General features: G+C 35.0%; 7 non-coding genes across 7 annotated transcripts; all 7 read right to left on the bottom strand.

Moving 5' to 3' along the window:
* Positions 1–3710: 3710 nt before the first annotated feature.
* Trnap-agg (transfer RNA proline (anticodon AGG)) lies at positions 3711–3782 on the bottom strand. The gene has a single exon. It is a non-coding gene; the product is annotated as a tRNA-Pro (tRNA).
* A 1747-nt stretch (positions 3783–5529) lies between these two features.
* Positions 5530–5601, bottom strand: Trnap-cgg (transfer RNA proline (anticodon CGG)). Its single transcript has one exon. It is a non-coding gene; the product is annotated as a tRNA-Pro (tRNA).
* A 2021-nt stretch (positions 5602–7622) lies between these two features.
* Positions 7623–7694, bottom strand: Trnap-agg (transfer RNA proline (anticodon AGG)). Its single transcript has one exon. It is a non-coding gene; the product is annotated as a tRNA-Pro (tRNA).
* A 4488-nt stretch (positions 7695–12182) lies between these two features.
* On the bottom strand, positions 12183–12254 carry Trnap-agg (transfer RNA proline (anticodon AGG)). Its single transcript has one exon. It is a non-coding gene; the product is annotated as a tRNA-Pro (tRNA).
* Positions 12255–14001: 1747 nt separating this feature from the next.
* Positions 14002–14073, bottom strand: Trnap-cgg (transfer RNA proline (anticodon CGG)). Its single transcript has one exon. It is a non-coding gene; the product is annotated as a tRNA-Pro (tRNA).
* A 2018-nt stretch (positions 14074–16091) lies between these two features.
* Positions 16092–16163, bottom strand: Trnap-agg (transfer RNA proline (anticodon AGG)). Its single transcript has one exon. It is a non-coding gene; the product is annotated as a tRNA-Pro (tRNA).
* Positions 16164–20665: 4502 nt separating this feature from the next.
* Positions 20666–20737, bottom strand: Trnap-agg (transfer RNA proline (anticodon AGG)). Its single transcript has one exon. It is a non-coding gene; the product is annotated as a tRNA-Pro (tRNA).
* Between the last annotated feature and the right edge of the window lie 821 nt (positions 20738–21558).

Below are 21558 nucleotides of genomic sequence, written 5' to 3'. Positions count from 1 at the left end.
GCAGAAACATTACCTTTACAACTAGAATTGAGGTGGTTGAAGCTTTTGTATTGCTTTCTGTCAAGTGATATTCCCAGAGACATGGTGTAAGTTCCAACAGAAGAGAGAACTTTCCGTTGAATGTTGCATAGCTTTTATCTTATATAACAAAACATTTTGCATGCTAATGTGTCTTTGCAGACCTCACCACGTGTTTATGGAATGCTCGCCTGTTTCTCACTCCAATGAAATGAATCTGTTTAATGTTATATTGTTTATAGGCTTTCTGATATAACTATATCATGGATCTCCTATATGTAAATCATAATGACCATATTGTTTTCATCATATATAGCCTTTGGTTAGTTCATATTAGGTCCTTTGATTCATTTGTTTTCTTAAAGTCGACTGTCAAGTAATTTGTATGTGTAATTAATGATTACGCATTATACCTTAAGTAAAATGTCCTCAAATTTCTTTTCCCCGTACAGCGTTACCCCCGAGAGTCGTTTATTGACGTTTTAAGGTATATCCAAATACGCTGTTCGGTTCACCCAATGCTGCACGAGCAAAGTGCTTCAAGTGGGAAGATAAATTACCTTGAATTCTCTAGCCGTGGATTGCACCATGATCAGGGTATTTTTAAAGTCAAGTCACACAGTAATATCATTAAGCAACACATTTTATTTTGGAGCATTCCACTTTGCAGGAGTTATCTTAAGCCGTAGAGTGGTCTGAATCTGAAGGTCTGATTCTGGAAGTGTGAATTTGGAGGTTTCACAATGGGCCTGGATTTTGAGCTCTGATTTTGACTGAAGTTGATATCTGGGATGCATAATCTGGGATTCAATGTGCGATTTTGTATAACCTGTGTGCCGCTGTCAGTGGTGAACATGCCTCCGATCAATATAGTCTCCCGTGGTAAAGGACCAAAACTTCAAGACCAACGGCTCTGCAGTGTCTAAGGAGGTTTTTGATGGATTCTAGACAGAATGGGCGTGTCGGGCCATTAGTTTGGACTCAGAACGGTGGGAAATCGGAACGCACTTTTCAAAGACAAGATTGCCAGCGTTTGTATTTTGCTACGATCTCTCTGAAAATAAAGAAGCTAATTGAAAAGACTCGATGTGTTTCCTCTTGGACTTTGAAATACAATGCTATTTTGTTTGGATTACCGCATGGAATTTCGATAGATGACTCGCAAGAAAAGCTCAGCTCATCTTGTAATGAAAGCAAAAGAATGTAACCTTTATGGAAACGTGAGTCACTCTCTCGGACAGAGTAGATAAAAAATATTTTGGCTAGAATTATCCTTCCAGTAGTTGCAAAAAGATTACTTATTAAACTGTAATTTAGGTGACTGAAGCATGTTCATTACTTCCTGTCGATACAACGTCCTAGAGGTTTGGTTTCATTTGGAAAAGAAGAGATTATCTATTTAATTATCTATTAGCATTCATAGTCCCTTTTTAAAGTTGTTTATATTATCATGCATGACATAAAATTGTTCATCGTATTTAGATTAGGAATGAACTCGTTTTGTATACATTAAATCAGTTATCATCTTGTCTGTGTACTTTTGATGTTGACCATGGTCATTTCATCTGTAAAGTGAATATAGTTTTAAAGATCTTTTTGCTTGTAGGATTGTTTAAGCTATCTTCTGTATCTACACTGAGGACGCTAAGTTTTCAAGCGTATGTTGTCAACCTTGTTCTTATAAATAAGTGGAATAACACCAACTCAGTCACATGATTCTTTGTACTTAAAAGTGTGAAGCAAAATCGCATACGTTGTCACATAATTTACGATGCCGTTTCATAGTCAATTAGGGAAGGACATGTATGTAATGATTATACATTTATCATCAATCTGCCATTGTACACAGGTGTTGATCGAGCTTAGTGTATAAATATATATTTCATTACATATATTTAATTCATGCAGAGACTAGCCTAGCTGTTAGACGTTTGTGCTCCTTGAAGCAATTAAACAGATAGTGAGTTTAGAAATTTAAAGTGAAGAAAAATTCAACATTATTGTATCGATCACCACAAATTGGGCAGCATAACACATGCTAAACTGTTGCGCTCGTTCGGGACTTCTCGCTCCCTATGCAAGAATAACACCCCTATATCAACAAGCCGTGTTGAAAATAAGATTTTTCCGATAATAACATGCGTATCAAGTTTAATTTTGTAAGGTGTACATTTTAATGCAGCATAACTCGATTGATTTATCAATGATGTATGTGTTTACTTGGTTACATTCATGATTTATGATACTTCGTGGCCAAATCTATACATAACATTGACTGATTATAAATGACAACAACTCACTTATGAAAAGTGCCCAAAATAAACTTAGTGACGTTCAGAGATTTAAGAATATTTCTTACAATTAAGGTAAAATTAAAATGCGCGCGCAATGGCTGGACAAAAATAATTGTAAAAGAATTGATAAAGAGAATAAACAAGTCAAATGGTTATTGCGTATTGTTTCAATGCCTTACCTGTATATTGTACTTTAAAGTCTGCAGAATTTTCACGCATCTATACTATGACGTAATTTCCTATCCACCGGCTTACAGCTACACATTGTCTTCGCAATCTAATGTGAAAAGAAATTTGACTATAAAGTGTACTGTTCAGGTTTACTTGCTTCAATATTGTGTTCTTTCGAAAGTGAACACAATCAAGCCGTATACTAATACCTTGAATTATTTGTTTTCAAAATGTAGTTCTTTTAATTTTGTTTAACAGTCTACAAATTATCAAAAAACAACGAATAAGAGATCAATTAAGTTGAAGGCTTTAATCGAAGTTTCTTTAATGTTTTGATTTCGACGGCTTATAATAGAATCCCTAAAAGCAGTACACATTTTGCTATTGCAATAAGTTTCTTTACCGTGTTGGACCGCTCCGGTGGGCTAGTGGTTTGAGCGTCCGCCTCGGATGCGGGAGGTTGGAGTTTCAATTCACGGGCGAGTCGTACAAAGGACATAAAAATGGTATTAACAGCTGCCTCGCAAATAGTCCGATAAATCAACACCACAAATCTGTGTTGATACTGATGGACGATGTTGTGGTATCAGCCCCTCATCAGAGAATCAGCATCATCACGGGTGAAAGACTGATTTATCGGCATAAATCGCTAGTCGCTCAGCATTAAGAGGTTAGATATAGGACTGGTTGACCTTGTTTCAGGATAATGTGACTGAGTGGGACATCATGCTACATGTCTGTGTCATGATGCCCCGGTGCTAGACATCACTGCGGACATCGTAGCGATATGACTCAAAAGATTGTTAAAGCTACGTTAAAAATTCAAATCACACTCACACACACAATTATATATATATATATATATATATATATATATATATATATATATATATATATATATATATATATATATATATATATATATATATAATTCCTTAAGTATATATTAGGACTGATGATCCCTTGTTATATTCTCTTGTTTATAGCATCATACAATGGATAAAATCATGCATCGTGGATACATTAGATATGAACTCGTTCTCGGTTTGTAATGCTCTATCAGTTATCACATTGTGTACTCTTTATGTTGGTCACATTCATGTCATATGTAAAGTCAAATACGATTGAAATATCCATCAATCTCATATATATTGTTTAATGTCTCTTGAAGAATATTTGCAAACATCGAGACAAAGTGGACGAAGTAGAAACATGATTAAAAACGTTGGACTCGTCCGGGATTTGAACCCGGGACCTCTCGCACCCTAAGCGAGAATCATACCCCTAGACCAACGAGCCGTGTCGAAAAAGAGAATGTGAAGATTAATGATGGAAGTTGTATAGTATAATGCAGCATATCTCCATCTTTTTATCATTGATGTATACCTGCACCAAGTTACTTTCATGTTTTATGATACAGCGTTGCAAAATCCATAGATGACGTTGGGTAATGACGACTGACAAGATAACGCTTGTGAAATGTGCTAAAACTGAACTTATCAGTGACGATCAGATGTATGATAAAGGACATTTTGTAATAGTATTTAAAGGTTAAATTGCATCAAAATACTGAAACAGACTTTTGAAACATTGATAAACAGAATATATAAATCAAATGATAAAGCTTTACATGTTCAATGCATTACATGTATACTATATTTCACGATGAGCAGAATTATGTCACGCATTCTTTGTATTTTGTTTCCATCCTTCGGCTTACAGCAACGAATAGTCTTTGCAATTTAATGCGAAGTGATATTTAGTTATGGTGGATACTGGTCAATGATACATTACTTCAATGTTATGAATTTTTCAGACATATCGCTACGATGTCTGAAAACCATTATTCGATAACAACAAAATCTACTACAACTTATTTAGCGCCATAAGAGAAACAGAAAGATCTGCATCCAATTGTTTTTGTGTGTTCCAGATTGTTGAAATTTCTGTTAAGTTTTGGGAACACTCATTGAAGAATATAGGTTTTTCAACAACTATGTAGTAATTGGTGTTGAAAGGCAATATTACTCGACTGATTAATGTGATGTATTATCTCATCGAAACAATGTAACAAATTGTTCAATTTCTACTTTCTTTGATATTATTTAATCTGAATATCGTCATGTAGATATGACGTTATTAGATGAAAGATACATACTATTGATTATCGAATTGTCATTGCTGTTTTCACTTGTCTAGACTTATACGTGACATGCGCAAGCTAATCTGCTTATCTATATTACAATTCTGACAGCTATAGAAAATGGACATCTTTAGAACTAAAACCATCATACATGGGATAAAATCGTGCGTCGCACAGAGATAAGAAATGAGTACCTTCTCGTTTTATAGCTGTTATACCAATCATCATTTCTATGTGTGCTCTTGATGATGGCCTTGATCATGTCATCAGCAAAGTTCGATGAGATTTAATTTTCAATATACCTTGTGTATATAGTTCTTAATGTCTTTTTTGTAGAATATTTGTTTACAGGTTTGGTTGTACTATCGTATATAAATACAAAGAGGACGCTAATTTTTCATGCGAATATCGTCTCGTTTTCTTTTATAAATAACTGATATAGCACCAAGTCACATTCACATAATTCTTTGTATTGAAAATGTGTGACCAAATATCACACATTCAGTCACAATATTTACGATTCTATTTCGTTGTCATTAGTGCAGGCCAGGTGTCTAATGTTTAGACCTTCCTGTTACTGAATTACATGCTGAACGAGAGTTATGATACCCAAAGATATAACCAGTTCCTTTGACCAACGATTTATGCTGTCGAATACACCTGTCACTCTTTAGGCACACATTTGTCTTGCACTGATGTTTTTGTCAATATGTCATTGTACACAAATGTTAATCAGACCTTTGTGTAGATATATACTTTTAGTTACATATATGTATTAGTGCATGTGACCAGGTTTAGCGGTGAGATGTTTTGTGCTATTTGAAACAATTAAAATGAAGAGTTTAGAAAAAAGTGAAGAAAGATTCGGCATTATAGTAACGACGTGAAACATAATAAAATATTGGGCTCGTCCGGGATTTGAACCCGGGACCTCTCGCACCCGAAGCGAGAATCATACCCCTAGACCAACGAGCCGTAGTTAAAAATTATATCTGTTCCGATAATTGCCTGTATGACAAGTTTAATAGTGTTGGCTAAACATTTAATGCAGCATACCTCAGTGGATTTTGTCATTACTGTATGGTTTTGCTAGCTTACGGTCAAGTTTTATGATACAGCGTGGCAGAATATATAAATGACATTGACATATGATAAGTGTCAAAAAACCACTTACGAAAAGTCCACAAAATGTGTCTTCGCTAAATACAACACCATCCCAGCTTCATACTGTTAAAACACTAGTTCGTTTACTGTTCTTTTTTAAAAGTTGCTTAGACATTCCTTCTTAGCAGTTAACGTTCAGGAACTAGTCAGTAACCATTGTGAGCATTGTGTAGATTTTCAGTTTCATCAGGGTCAGCTACCAAAATATAGCCATTTTAAGACGTATGAATATATCCGTTTAATTCGACCAACAGGAAATGCTTTCATCATAGCCGATCATATAAATTATTAGGACCAACTATACACTTGAACAAATAAATATATTTTCGTCATAACAATTAAGAAATGAATTATTATCTTTAGCATATTTTTTCAACACAATAATAATACCATCCCTTTATCCCAATTCAATAAAGAGATGCATAACAATATATGTTAATACTTCTAATTCAGCTTTGGGGTTCTTTAACTACTGTATTCAAATATTACATGGAGTACTTACACAAATGGTACTACCAGATGCCTCTTTTGGCGCCCAGCATTAAGAGGTTAGTGTTAGGACTGGTCGGCCTGGTGTTAGGATAATGTGACTGGGTGGGATATCATAATACATGTCTGCGGCATGATGCCCCACTGCTAGACATCACTATAAAGTGGCACATTGCAGGTATCGAAGCGATATGACTGAAAAACTGTTAAAGCTACGTTCAAAATCAAAATCGCATCACATCACTGTTGTTTAGCGCATGGAATTCCTATAGATAACTCGGAAGAAAAAGCCAGCTTCTCTTGTAATCAATGAAACTGAGTGTTGCCTTCATGGAAATGTAAAACCTTGAGTCATTCCTTCCGGTATTTGGAGTATAAAAAAATATCTAAGCTGGAATTAACCTTCGAGTAGTGTCAAAGAATGAACTCTCCAACTAGAAATTATGGCGGCTGACGCATTTTCATTGCTGTCGATTCAACGTCCCAGAGGCATGGTATCAAATGGAACAGAAGAGATAATCGATGCTTTGAATGGTGCACTGCTGTTATATGCACCAAAAGGTTTCGCATGACAATGTGTGTAAATAATCTTTACCACGTGCCTAACGACTTTTATTAAACACTCTTGGTCTAGATTTGTAGGCGTGATTTTGGCTATGATTGCTGTAGATATTTGGAAGAAGAGACGTGTAGCATCATCTCGGATAGGTCTTCATATATTTAATTCGTTAAGTATTAGCACTGATAATCCTTTTTTACATTTCCATGCTTATATCGTTATACATGGGATACAATTGTGCACCGTAGATAGATTAGAAATGTATCTGTTTACTCTTGTTGTTGGCCATGGTCATACCATTTGTAAAGCATGATAAATTGAAATGTCTATATATCTCCTGTATGAACTTTTAAATGTCTTTTGACGAATATTAGCTTGCAGACATGATTATAAGAACCGCTATAGCTACATTGAGGACGCTGATTTTTCAAGCGTATTTTGGCACCCTTGATTTTATATAAAACAAAATTGGTATACCAACAACTCGTATTCACATAATTACTTTCCACTGAAAAATGTGCAATAATATACCATATATGTAGTCAGATAATTTACGATGACACTACATTGACAATTCTTTGTTATCAATATCAGATTGTCATTGTGTACAGGTGTTACTCAGAGCTTAGTGAAGAAATGTATATTTCATTGCTTATCTGGCTTGGCTGTTAGACGCTTTTGCTCTTTAAAGGAATTAAAACAAAATGTGGGCTTAATAAGTTTTAGTAAAGTAGGATATTATCGATGGCGACAAAGTGGGCAAATTAAAACATGATAAAATGTTGGGCTCGTCCGGGATTTGAACCCGGGACCTCTCGCACCCTAAGCGAGAATCATACCCCTAGACCAACGAGCCGTGATGATGAAATGTCTGTTCCGATAATTGTATGAATGTCAAGTTTAAAGATGGATGTTGTACGTTGTAATGATGCATACCTCGCTTTATTTATTATTGCTGTATGCCTTCACCAGGTTACGTTCATGTGTATGATCCAGCGTCGCAAAATCTATGAATGACATTGAGTAAATGACGATTGACAAGATAACGTTTATAAAAAGAGCTCAAACTGAATTTATCGGTGATCATCGAAGTTACATTTGAATGGTACATGCCCATATTAGATTTTCTTTAATGTTTTCATTGTAACCGCTTCTAAAATAGAATTCCCTGATAGCAATAGCCATTTGTTGTTATTGCATCAAAATTTGTTTCCAGTTTTCTTTGGTATTTTTGTTTTTGTCATGTTTTAGTTATTATCAAAGTAGCTGTATTTGTGTTTTAAAGTTGGAATTCCACAGAACTAGGAAATGTACATATAAATGGACAGTATCATATAATTAGTCCATTAAACACTGGATCGCGCTTGTAAAAGGCAATGTTGTCATCGTGTATACTTTGTAATCTCACGTAAACTAAAGATACTAATAGAAAAGATTTGGTGTAGTTACTTTTGGACTTATAAATACAATAACATTTCGTTGTGTTTAGCGCATGAAATTTCGATTGATGACTCGAATGGAAAAACCCGCTCGTCTAGCAATGAAAGCAAAAGAGTGTTACCTTCATGGAAGCGTGAAACATTGAGTCATTCAATCAGGTATTCAGAGTGAGTATAACATTATTTCAGCTGGAATTACCATCTTGTAGTTGCAAAAACATTACCTTTACAACTAGAATTGAGGTGGTTGAAGCTTTTGTATTGCTTTCTGTCAAGTGATATTCCCAGAGACATGGTGTAAGTTCCAACAGAAGAGAGAACTTTCCGTTGAATGTTGCATAGCTTTTATCTTATATAACAAAACATTTTGCATGCTAATGTGTCTTTGCAGACCTCACCACGTGTTTATGGAATGCTCGCCTGTTTCTCACTCCAATGAAATGAATCTGTTTAATGTTATATTGTTTATAGGCTTTCTGATATAACTATATCATGGATCTCCTATATGTAAATCATAATGACCATATTGTTTTCATCATATATAGCCTTTGGTTAGTTCATATTAGGTCCTTTGATTCATTTGTTTTCTTAAAGTCGACTGTCAAGTAATTTGTATGTGTAATTAATGATTACGCATTATACCTTAAGTAAAATGTCCTCAAATTTCTTTTCCCCGTACAGCGTTACCCCCGAGAGTCGTTTATTGACGTTTTAAGGTATATCCAAATACGCTGTTCGGTTCACCCAATGCTGCACGAGCAAAGTGCTTCAAGTGGGAAGATAAATTACCTTGAATTCTCTAGCCGTGGATTGCACCATGATCAGGGTATTTTTAAAGTCAAGTCACACAGTAATATCATTAAGCAACACATTTTATTTTGGAGCATTCCACTTTGCAGGAGTTATCTTAAGCCGTAGAGTGGTCTGAATCTGAAGGTCTGATTCTGGAAGTGTGAATTTGGAGGTTTCACAATGGGCCTGGATTTTGAGCTCTGATTTTGACTGAAGTTGATATCTGGGATGCATAATCTGGGATTCAATGTGCGATTTTGTATAACCTGTGTGCCGCTGTCAGTGGTGAACATGCCTCCGATCAATATAGTCTCCCGTGGTAAAGGACCAAAACTTCAAGACCAACGGCTCTGCAGTGTCTAAGGAGGTTTTTGATGGATTCTAGACAGAATGGGCGTGTCGGGCCATTAGTTTGGACTCAGAACGGTGGGAAATCGGAACGCACTTTTCAAAGACAAGATTGCCAGCGTTTGTATTTTGCTACGATCTCTCTGAAAATAAAGAAGCTAATTGAAAAGACTCGATGTGTTTCCTCTTGGACTTTGAAATACAATGCTATTTTGTTTGGATTACCGCATGGAATTTCGATAGATGACTCGCAAGAAAAGCTCAGCTCATCTTGTAATGAAAGCAAAAGAATGTAACCTTTATGGAAACGTGAGTCACTCTCTCGGACAGAGTAGATAAAAAATATTTTGGCTAGAATTATCCTTCCAGTAGTTGCAAAAAGATTACTTATTAAACTGTAATTTAGGTGACTGAAGCATGTTCATTACTTCCTGTCGATACAACGTCCTAGAGGTTTGGTTTCATTTGGAAAAGAAGAGATTATCTATTTAATTATCTATTAGCATTCATAGTCCCTTTTTAAAGTTGTTTATATTATCATGCATGACATAAAATTGTTCATCGTATTTAGATTAGGAATGAACTCGTTTTGTATACATTAAATCAGTTATCATCTTGTCTGTGTACTTTTGATGTTGACCATGGTCATTTCATCTGTAAAGTGAATATAGTTTTAAAGATCTTTTTGCTTGTAGGATTGTTTAAGCTATCTTCTGTATCTACACTGAGGACGCTAAGTTTTCAAGCGTATGTTGTCAACCTTGTTCTTATAAATAAGTGGAATAACACCAACTCAGTCACATGATTCTTTGTACTTAAAAGTGTGAAGCAAAATCGCATACGTTGTCACATAATTTACGATGCCGTTTCATAGTCAATTAGGGAAGGACATGTATGTAATGATTATACATTTATCATCAATCTGCCATTGTACACAGGTGTTGATCGAGCTTAGTGTATAAATATATATTTCATTACATATATTTAATTCATGCAGAGACTAGCCTAGCTGTTAGACGTTTGTGCTCCTTGAAGCAATTAAACAGATAGTGAGTTTAGAAATTTAAAGTGAAGAAAAATTCAACATTATTGTATCGATCACCACAAATTGGGCAGCATAACACATGCTAAACTGTTGCGCTCGTTCGGGACTTCTCGCTCCCTATGCAAGAATAACACCCCTATATCAACAAGCCGTGTTGAAAATAAGATTTTTCCGATAATAACATGCGTATCAAGTTTAATTTTGTAAGGTGTACATTTTAATGCAGCATAACTCGATTGATTTATCAATGATGTATGTGTTTACTTGGTTACATTCATGATTTATGATACTTCGTGGCCAAATCTATACATAACATTGACTGATTATAAATGACAACAACTCACTTATGAAAAGTGCCCAAAATAAACTTAGTGACGTTCAGAGATTTAAGAATATTTCTTACAATTAAGGTAAAATTAAAATGCGCGCGCAATGGCTGGACAAAAATAATTGTAAAAGAATTGATAAAGAGAATAAACAAGTCAAATGGTTATTGCGTATTGTTTCAATGCCTTACCTGTATATTGTACTTTAAAGTCTGCAGAATTTTCACGCATCTATACTATGACGTAATTTCCTATCCACCGGCTTACAGCTACACATTGTCTTCGCAATCTAATGTGAAAAGAAATTTGACTATAAAGTGTACTGTTCAGGTTTACTTGCTTCAATATTGTGTTCTTTCGAAAGTGAACACAATCAAGCCGTATACTAATACCTTGAATTATTTGTTTTCAAAATGTAGTTCTTTTAATTTTGTTTAACAGTCTACAAATTATCAAAAAACAACGAATAAGAGATCAATTAAGTTGAAGGCTTTAATCGAAGTTTCTTTAATGTTTTGATTTCGACGGCTTATAATAGAATCCCTAAAAGCAGTACACATTTTGCTATTGCAATAAGTTTCTTTACCGTGTTGGACCGCTCCGGTGGGCTAGTGGTTTGAGCGTCCGCCTCGGATGCGGGAGGTTGGAGTTTCAATTCACGGGCGAGTCGTACAAAGGACATAAAAATGGTATTAACAGCTGCCTCGCAAATAGTCCGATAAATCAACACCACAAATCTGTGTTGATACTGATGGACGATGTTGTGGTATCAGCCCCTCATCAGAGAATCAGCATCATCACGGGTGAAAGACTGATTTATCGGCATAAATCGCTAGTCGCTCAGCATTAAGAGGTTAGATATAGGACTGGTTGACCTTGTTTCAGGATAATGTGACTGAGTGGGACATCATGCTACATGTCTGTGTCATGATGCCCCGGTGCTAGACATCACTGCGGACATCGTAGCGATATGACTCAAAAGATTGTTAAAGCTACGTTAAAAATTCAAATCACACTCACACACACAATTATATATATATATATATATATATATATATATATATATATATATATATATATATATATATATATATATAATTCCTTAAGTATATATTAGGACTGATGATCCCTTGTTATATTCTCTTGTTTATAGCATCATACAATGGATAAAATCATGCATCGTGGATACATTAGATATGAACTCGTTCTCGGTTTGTAATGCTCTATCAGTTATCACATTGTGTACTCTTTATGTTGGTCACATTCATGTCATATGTAAAGTCAAATACGATTGAAATATCCATCAATCTCATATATATTGTTTAATGTCTCTTGAAGAATATTTGCAAACATCGAGACAAAGTGGACGAAGTAGAAACATGATTAAAAACGTTGGACTCGTCCGGGATTTGAACCCGGGACCTCTCGCACCCTAAGCGAGAATCATACCCCTAGACCAACGAGCCGTGTCGAAAAAGAGAATGTGAAGATTAATGATGGAAGTTGTATAGTATAATGCAGCATATCTCCATCTTTTTATCATTGATGTATACCTGCACCAAGTTACTTTCATGTTTTATGATACAGCGTTGCAAAATCCATAGATGACGTTGGGTAATGACGACTGACAAGATAACGCTTGTGAAATGTGCTAAAACTGAACTTATCAGTGACGATCAGATGTATGATAAAGGACATTTTGTAATAGTATTTAAAGGTTAAATTGCATCAAAATACTGAAACAGACTTTTGAAACATTGATAAACAGAATATATAAATCAAATGATAAAGCTTTACATGTTCAATGCATTACATGTATACTATATTTCACGATGAGCAGAATTATGTCACGCATTCTTTGTATTTTGTTTCCATCCTTCGGCTTACAGCAACGAATAGTCTTTGCAATTTAATGCGAAGTGATATTTAGTTATGGTGGATACTGGTCAATGATACATTACTTCAATGTTATGAATTTTTCAGACATATCGCTACGATGTCTGAAAACCATTATTCGATAACAACAAAATCTACTACAACTTATTTAGCGCCATAAGAGAAACAGAAAGATCTGCATCCAATTGTTTTTGTGTGTTCCAGATTGTTGAAATTTCTGTTAAGTTTTGGGAACACTCATTGAAGAATATAGGTTTTTCAACAACTATGTAGTAATTGGTGTTGAAAGGCAATATTACTCGACTGATTAATGTGATGTATTATCTCATCGAAACAATGTAACAAATTGTTCAATTTCTACTTTCTTTGATATTATTTAATCTGAATATCGTCATGTAGATATGACGTTATTAGATGAAAGATACATACTATTGATTATCGAATTGTCATTGCTGTTTTCACTTGTCTAGACTTATACGTGACATGCGCAAGCTAATCTGCTTATCTATATTACAATTCTGACAGCTATAGAAAATGGACATCTTTAGAACTAAAACCATCATACATGGGATAAAATCGTGCGTCGCACAGAGATAAGAAATGAGTACCTTCTCGTTTTATAGCTGTTATACCAATCATCATTTCTATGTGTGCTCTTGATGATGGCCTTGATCATGTCATCAGCAAAGTTCGATGAGATTTAATTTTCAATATACCTGGTGTATATAGTTCTTAATGTCTTTTTTGTAGAATATTTGTTTACAGGTTTGGTTGTACTATCGTATATAAATACAAAGAGGACGCTAATTTTTCATGCGAATATCGTCTCGTTTTCTTTTATAAATAACTGATATAGCACCAAGTCACATTCACATAATTCTTTGTATTGAAAATGTGTGACCAAATATCACACATTCAGTCACAATATTTACGATTCTATTTCGTTGTCATTAGTGCAGGCCAGGTGTCTAATGTTTAGACCTTCCTGTTACTGAATTACATGCTGAACGAGAGTTATGATACCCAAAGATATAACCAGTTCCTTTGACCAACGATTTATGCTGTCGAATACACCTGTCACTCTTTAGGCACACATTTGTCTTGCACTGATGTTTTTGTCAATATGTCATTGTACACAAATGTTAATCAGACCTTTGTGTAGATATATACTTTTAGTTACATATATGTATTAGTGCATGTGACCAGGTTTAGCGGTGAGATGTTTTGTGCTATTTGAAACAATTAAAATGAAGAGTTTAGAAAAAAGTGAAGAAAGATTCGGCATTATAGTAACGACGTGAAACATAATAAAATATTGGGCTCGTCCGGGATTTGAACCCGGGACCTCTCGCACCCGAAGCGAGAATCATACCCCTAGACCAACGAGCCGTAGTTAAAAATTATATCTGTTCCGATAATTGCCTGTATGACAAGTTTAATAGTGTTGGCTAAACATTTAATGCAGCATACCTCAGTGGATTTTGTCATTACTGTATGGTTTTGCTAGCTTACGGTCAAGTTTTATGATACAGCGTGGCAGAATATATAAATGACATTGACATATGATAAGTGTCAAAAAACCACTTACGAAAAGTCCACAAAATGTGTCTTCGCTAAATACAACACCATCCCAGCTTCATACTGTTAAAACACTAGTTCGTTTACTGTTCTTTTTTAAAAGTTGCTTAGACATTCCTTCTTAGCAGTTAACGTTCAGGAACTAGTCAGTAACCATTGTGAGCATTGTGTAGATTTTCAGTTTCATCAGGGTCAGCTACCAAAATATAGCCATTTTAAGACGTATGAATATATCCGTTTAATTCGACCAACAGGAAATGCTTTCATCATAGCCGATCATATAAATTATTAGGACCAACTATACACTTGAACAAATAAATATATTTTCGTCATAACAATTAAGAAATGAATTATTATCTTTAGCATATTTTTTCAACACAATAATAATACCATCCCTTTATCCCAATTCAATAAAGAGATGCATAACAATATATGTTAATACTTCTAATTCAGCTTTGGGGTTCTTTAACTACTGTATTCAAATATTACATGGAGTACTTACACAAATGGTACTACCAGATGCCTCTTTTGGCGCCCAGCATTAAGAGGTTAGTGTTAGGACTGGTCGGCCTGGTGTTAGGATAATGTGACTGGGTGGGATATCATAATACATGTCTGCGGCATGATGCCCCACTGCTAGACATCACTATAAAGTGGCACATTGCAGGTATCGAAGCGATATGACTGAAAAACTGTTAAAGCTACGTTCAAAATCAAAATCGCATCACATCACTGTTGTTTAGCGCATGGAATTCCTATAGATAACTCGGAAGAAAAAGCCAGCTTCTCTTGTAATCAATGAAACTGAGTGTTGCCTTCATGGAAATGTAAAACCTTGAGTCATTCCTTCCGGTATTTGGAGTATAAAAAAATATCTAAGCTGGAATTAACCTTCGAGTAGTGTCAAAGAATGAACTCTCCAACTAGAAATTATGGCGGCTGACGCATTTTCATTGCTGTCGATTCAACGTCCCAGAGGCATGGTATCAAATGGAACAGAAGAGATAATCGATGCTTTGAATGGTGCACTGCTGTTATATGCACCAAAAGGTTTCGCATGACAATGTGTGTAAATAATCTTTACCACGTGCCTAACGACTTTTATTAAACACTCTTGGTCTAGATTTGTAGGCGTGATTTTGGCTATGATTGCTGTAGATATTTGGAAGAAGAGACGTGTAGCATCATCTCGGATAGGTCTTCATATATTTAATTCGTTAAGTATTAGCACTGATAATCCTTTTTTACATTTCCATGCTTATATCGTTATACATGGGATACAATTGTGCACCGTAGATAGATTAGAAATGTATCTGTTTACTCTTGTTGTTGGCCATGGTCATACCATTTGTAAAGCATGATAAATTGAAATGTCTATATATCTCCTGTATGAACTTTTAAATGTCTTTTGACGAATATTAGCTTGCAGACATGATTATAAGAACCGCTATAGCTACATTGAGGACGCTGATTTCAAGCGTATTTTGGCACCCTGATTTTATATAAAACAAAATTGGTATACCAACAACTCGTATTCACATAATTACTTTCCACTGAAAAATGTGCAATAATATACCATATATGTAGTCAGATAATTTACGATGACACTACATTGACAATTCTTTGTTATCAATATCAGATTGTCATTGTGTACAGGTGTTACTCAGAGCTTAGTGAAGAAATGTATATTTCATTGCTTATCTGGCTTGGCTGTTAGACGCTTTTGCTCTTTAAAGGAATTAAAACAAAATGTGGGCTTAATAAGTTTTAGTAAAGTAGGATATTATCGATGGCGACAAAGTGGGCAAATTAAAACATGATAAAATGTTGGGCTCGTCCGGGATTTGAACCCGGGACCTCTCGCACCCTAAGCGAGAATCATACCCCTAGACCAACGAGCCGTGATGATGAAATGTCTGTTCCGATAATTGTATGAATGTCAAGTTTAAAGATGGATGTTGTACGTTGTAATGATGCATACCTCGCTTTATTTATTATTGCTGTATGCCTTCACCAGGTTACGTTCATGTGTATGATCCAGCGTCGCAAAATCTATGAATGACATTGAGTAAATGACGATTGACAAGATAACGTTTATAAAAAGAGCTCAAACTGAATTTATCGGTGATCATCGAAGTTACATTTGAATGGTACATGCCCATATTAGATTTTCTTTAATGTTTTCATTGTAACCGCTTCTAAAATAGAATTCCCTGATAGCAATAGCCATTTGTTGTTATTGCATCAAAATTTGTTTCCAGTTTTCTTTGGTATTTTTGTTTTTGTCATGTTTTAGTTATTATCAAAGTAGCTGTATTTGTGTTTTAAAGTTGGAATTCCACAGAACTAGGAAATGTACATATAAATGGACAGTATCATATAATTAGTCCATTAAACACTGGATCGCGCTTGTAAAAGGCAATGTTGTCATCGTGTATACTTTGTAATCTCACGTAAACTAAAGATACTAATAGAAAAGATTTGGTGTAGTTACTTTTGGACTTATAAATACAATAACATTTCGTTGTGTTTAGCGCATGAAATTTCGATTGATGACTCGAATGGAAAAACCCGCTCGTCTAGCAATGAAAGCAAAAGAGTGTTACCTTCATGGAAGCGTGAAACATTGAGTCATTCAATCAGGTATTCAGAGTGAGTATAACATTATTTCAGCTGGAATTACCATCTTGTAGTTGCAAAAACATTACCTTTACAACTAGAATTGAGGTGGTTGAAGCTTTTGTATTGCTTTCTGTCAAGTGATATTCCCAGAGACATGGTGTAAGTTCCAACAGAAGAGAGAACTTTCCGTTGAATGTTGCATAGCTTTTATCTTATATAACAAAACATTTTGCATGCTAATGTGTCTTTGCAGACCTCACCACGTGTTTATGGAATGCTCGCCTGTTTCTCACTCCAATGAAATGAATCTGTTTAATGTTATATTGTTTATAGGCTTTCTGATATAACTATATCATGGATCTCCTATATGTAAATCATAATGACCATATTGTTTTCATCATATATAGCCTTTGGTTAGTTCATATTAGGTCCTTTGATTCATTTGTTTTCTTAAAGTCGACTGTCAAGTAATTTGTATGTGTAATTAATGATTACGCATTATACCTTAAGTAAAATGTCCTCAAATTTCTTTTCCCCGTACAGCGTTACCCCCGAGAGTCGTTTATTGACGTTTTAAGGTATATCCAAATACGCTGTTCGGTTCACCCAATGCTGCACGAGCAAAGTGCTTCAAGTGGGAAGATAAATTACCTTGAATTCTCTAGCCGTGGATTGCACCATGATCAGGGTATTTTTAAAGTCAAGTCACACAGTAATATCATTAAGCAACACATTTTATTTTGGAGCATTCCACTTTGCAGGAGTTATCTTAAGCCGTAGAGTGGTCTGAATCTGAAGGTCTGATTCTGGAAGTGTGAATTTGGAGGTTTCACAATGGGCCTGGATTTTGAGCTCTGATTTTGACTGAAGTTGATATCTGGGATGCATAATCTGGGATTCAATGTGCGATTTTGTATAACCTGTGTGCCGCTGTCAGTGGTGAACATGCCTCCGATCAATATAGTCTCCCGTGGTAAAGGACCAAAACTTCAAGACCAACGGCTCTGCAGTGTCTAAGGAGGTTTTTGATGGATTCTAGACAGAATGGGCGTGTCGGGCCATTAGTTTGGACTCAGAACGGTGGGAAATCGGAACGCACTTTTCAAAGACAAGATTGCCAGCGTTTGTATTTTGCTACGATCTCTCTGAAAATAAAGAAGCTAATTGAAAAGACTCGATGTGTTTCCTCTTGGACTTTGAAATACAATGCTATTTTGTTTGGATTACCGCATGGAATTTCGATAGATGACTCGCAAGAAAAGCTCAGCTCATCTTGTAATGAAAGCAAAAGAATGTAACCTTTATGGAAACGTGAGTCACTCTCTCGGACAGAGTAGATAAAAAATATTTTGGCTAGAATTATCCTTCCAGTAGTTGCAAAAAGATTACTTATTAAACTGTAATTTAGGTGACTGAAGCATGTTCATTACTTCCTGTCGATACAACGTCCTAGAGGTTTGGTTTCATTTGGAAAAGAAGAGATTATCTATTTAATTATCTATTAGCATTCATAGTCCCTTTTTAAAGTTGTTTATATTATCATGCATGACATAAAATTGTTCATCGTATTTAGATTAGGAATGAACTCGTTTTGTATACATTAAATCAGTTATCATCTTGTCTGTGTACTTTTGATGTTGACCATGGTCATTTCATCTGTAAAGTGAATATAGTTTTAAAGATCTTTTTGCTTGTAGGATTGTTTAAGCTATCTTCTGTATCTACACTGAGGACGCTAAGTTTTCAAGCGTATGTTGTCAACCTTGTTCTTATAAATAAGTGGAATAACACCAACTCAGTCACATGATTCTTTGTACTTAAAAGTGTGAAGCAAAATCGCATACGTTGTCACATAATTTACGATGCCGTTTCATAGTCAATTAGGGAAGGACATGTATGTAATGATTATACATTTATCATCAATCTGCCATTGTACACAGGTGTTGATCGAGCTTAGTGTATAAATATATATTTCATTACATATATTTAATTCATGCAGAGACTAGCCTAGCTGTTAGACGTTTGTGCTCCTTGAAGCAATTAAACAGATAGTGAGTTTAGAAATTTAAAGTGAAGAAAAATTCAACATTATTGTATCGATCACCACAAATTGGGCAGCATAACACATGCTAAACTGTTGCGCTCGTTCGGGACTTCTCGCTCCCTATGCAAGAATAACACCCCTATATCAACAAGCCGTGTTGAAAATAAGATTTTTCCGATAATAACATGCGTATCAAGTTTAATTTTGTAAGGTGTACATTTTAATGCAGCATAACTCGATTGATTTATCAATGATGTATGTGTTTACTTGGTTACATTCATGATTTATGATACTTCGTGGCCAAATCTATACATAACATTGACTGATTATAAATGACAACAACTCACTTATGAAAAGTGCCCAAAATAAACTTAGTGACGTTCAGAGATTTAAGAATATTTCTTACAATTAAGGTAAAATTAAAATGCGCGCGCAATGGCTGGACAAAAATAATTGTAAAAGAATTGATAAAGAGAATAAACAAGTCAAATGGTTATTGCGTATTGTTTCAATGCCTTACCTGTATATTGTACTTTAAAGTCTGCAGAATTTTCACGCATCTATACTATGACGTAATTTCCTATCCACCGGCTTACAGCTACACATTGTCTTCGCAATCTAATGTGAAAAGAAATTTGACTATAAAGTGTACTGTTCAGGTTTACTTGCTTCAATATTGTGTTCTTTCGAAAGTGAACACAATCAAGCCGTATACTAATACCTTGAATTATTTGTTTTCAAAATGTAGTTCTTTTAATTTTGTTTAACAGTCTACAAATTATCAAAAAACAACGAATAAGAGATCAATTAAGTTGAAGGCTTTAATCGAAGTTTCTTTAATGTTTTGATTTCGACGGCTTATAATAGAATCCCTAAAAGCAGTACACATTTTGCTATTGCAATAAGTTTCTTTACCGTGTTGGACCGCTCCGGTGGGCTAGTGGTTTGAGCGTCCGCCTCGGATGCGGGAGGTTGGAGTTTCAATTCACGGGCGAGTCGTACAAAGGACATAAAAATGGTATTAACAGCTGCCTCGCAAATAGTCCGATAAATCAACACCACAAATCTGTGTTGATACTGATGGACGATGTTGTGGTATCAGCCCCTCATCAGAGAATCAGCATCATCACGGGTGAAAGACTGATTTATCGGCATAAATCGCTAGTCGCTCAGCATTAAGAGGTTAGATATAGGACTGGTTGACCTTGTTTCAGGATAATGTGACTGAGTGGGACATCATGCTACATGTCTGTGTCATGATGCCCCGGTGCTAGACATCACTGCGGACATCGTAGCGATATGACTCAAAAGATTGTTAAAGCTACGTTAAAAATTCAAATCACACTCACACACACAATTATATATATATATATATATATATATATATATATATATATATATATATATATATATATATATATATAAATATATATATATATAATTCCTTAAGTATATATTAGGACTGATGATCCCTTGTTATATTCTCTTGTTTATAGCATCATACAATGGATAAAATCATGCATCGTGGATACATTAGATATGAACTCGTTCTCGGTTTGTAATGCTCTATCAGTTATCACATTGTGTACTCTTTATGTTGGTCACATTCATGTCATATGTAAAGTCAAATACGATTGAAATATCCATCAATCTCATATATATTGTTTAATGTCTCTTGAAGAATATTTGCAAACATCGAGACAAAGTGGACGAAGTAGAAACATGATTAAAAACGTTGGACTCGTCCGGGATTTGAACCCGGGACCTCTCGCACCCTAAGCGAGAATCATACCCCTAGACCAACGAGCCGTGTCGAAAAAGAGAATGTGAAGATTAATGATGGAAGTTGTATAGTATAATGCAGCATATCTCCATCTTTTTATCATTGATGTATACCTGCACCAAGTTACTTTCATGTTTTATGATACAGCGTTGCAAAATCCATAGATGACGTTGGGTAATGACGACTGACAAGATAACGCTTGTGAAATGTGCTAAAACTGAACTTATCAGTGACGATCAGATGTATGATAAAGGACATTTTGTAATAGTATTTAAAGGTTAAATTGCATCAAAATACTGAAACAGACTTTTGAAACATTGATAAACAGAATATATAAATCAAATGATAAAGCTTTACATGTTCAATGCATTACATGTATACTATATTTCACGATGAGCAGAATTATGTCACGCATTCTTTGTATTTTGTTTCCATCCTTCGGCTTACAGCAACGAATAGTCTTTGCAATTTAATGCGAAGTGATATTTAGTTATGGTGGATACTGGTCAATGATACATTACTTCAATGTTATGAATTTTTCAGACATATCGCTACGATGTCTGAAAACCATTATTCGATAACAACAAAATCTACTACAACTTATTTAGCGCCATAAGAGAAACAGAAAGATCTGCATCCAATTGTTTTTGTGTGTTCCAGATTGTTGAAATTTCTGTTAAGTTTTGGGAACACTCATTGAAGAATATAGGTGTTTCAACGACTATGTAGTAATTGGTGTTGAAAGGCAATATTACTCGACTGATTAATGTGATGTATTATCTCATCGAAACAATGTAACAAATTGTTCAATTTCTACTTTCTTTGATATTATTTAATCTGAATATCG

This window comes from Sinohyriopsis cumingii, unplaced genomic scaffold (genome assembly GCF_028554795.1).
Source record: "Sinohyriopsis cumingii isolate HCF-2022 unplaced genomic scaffold, ASM2855479v2 utg003322l, whole genome shotgun sequence".
Classification (NCBI taxonomy): Eukaryota; Metazoa; Mollusca; class Bivalvia; order Unionida; family Unionidae; genus Sinohyriopsis; species Sinohyriopsis cumingii.
This window is presented reverse-complemented; position numbering and strand designations above follow the sequence as displayed.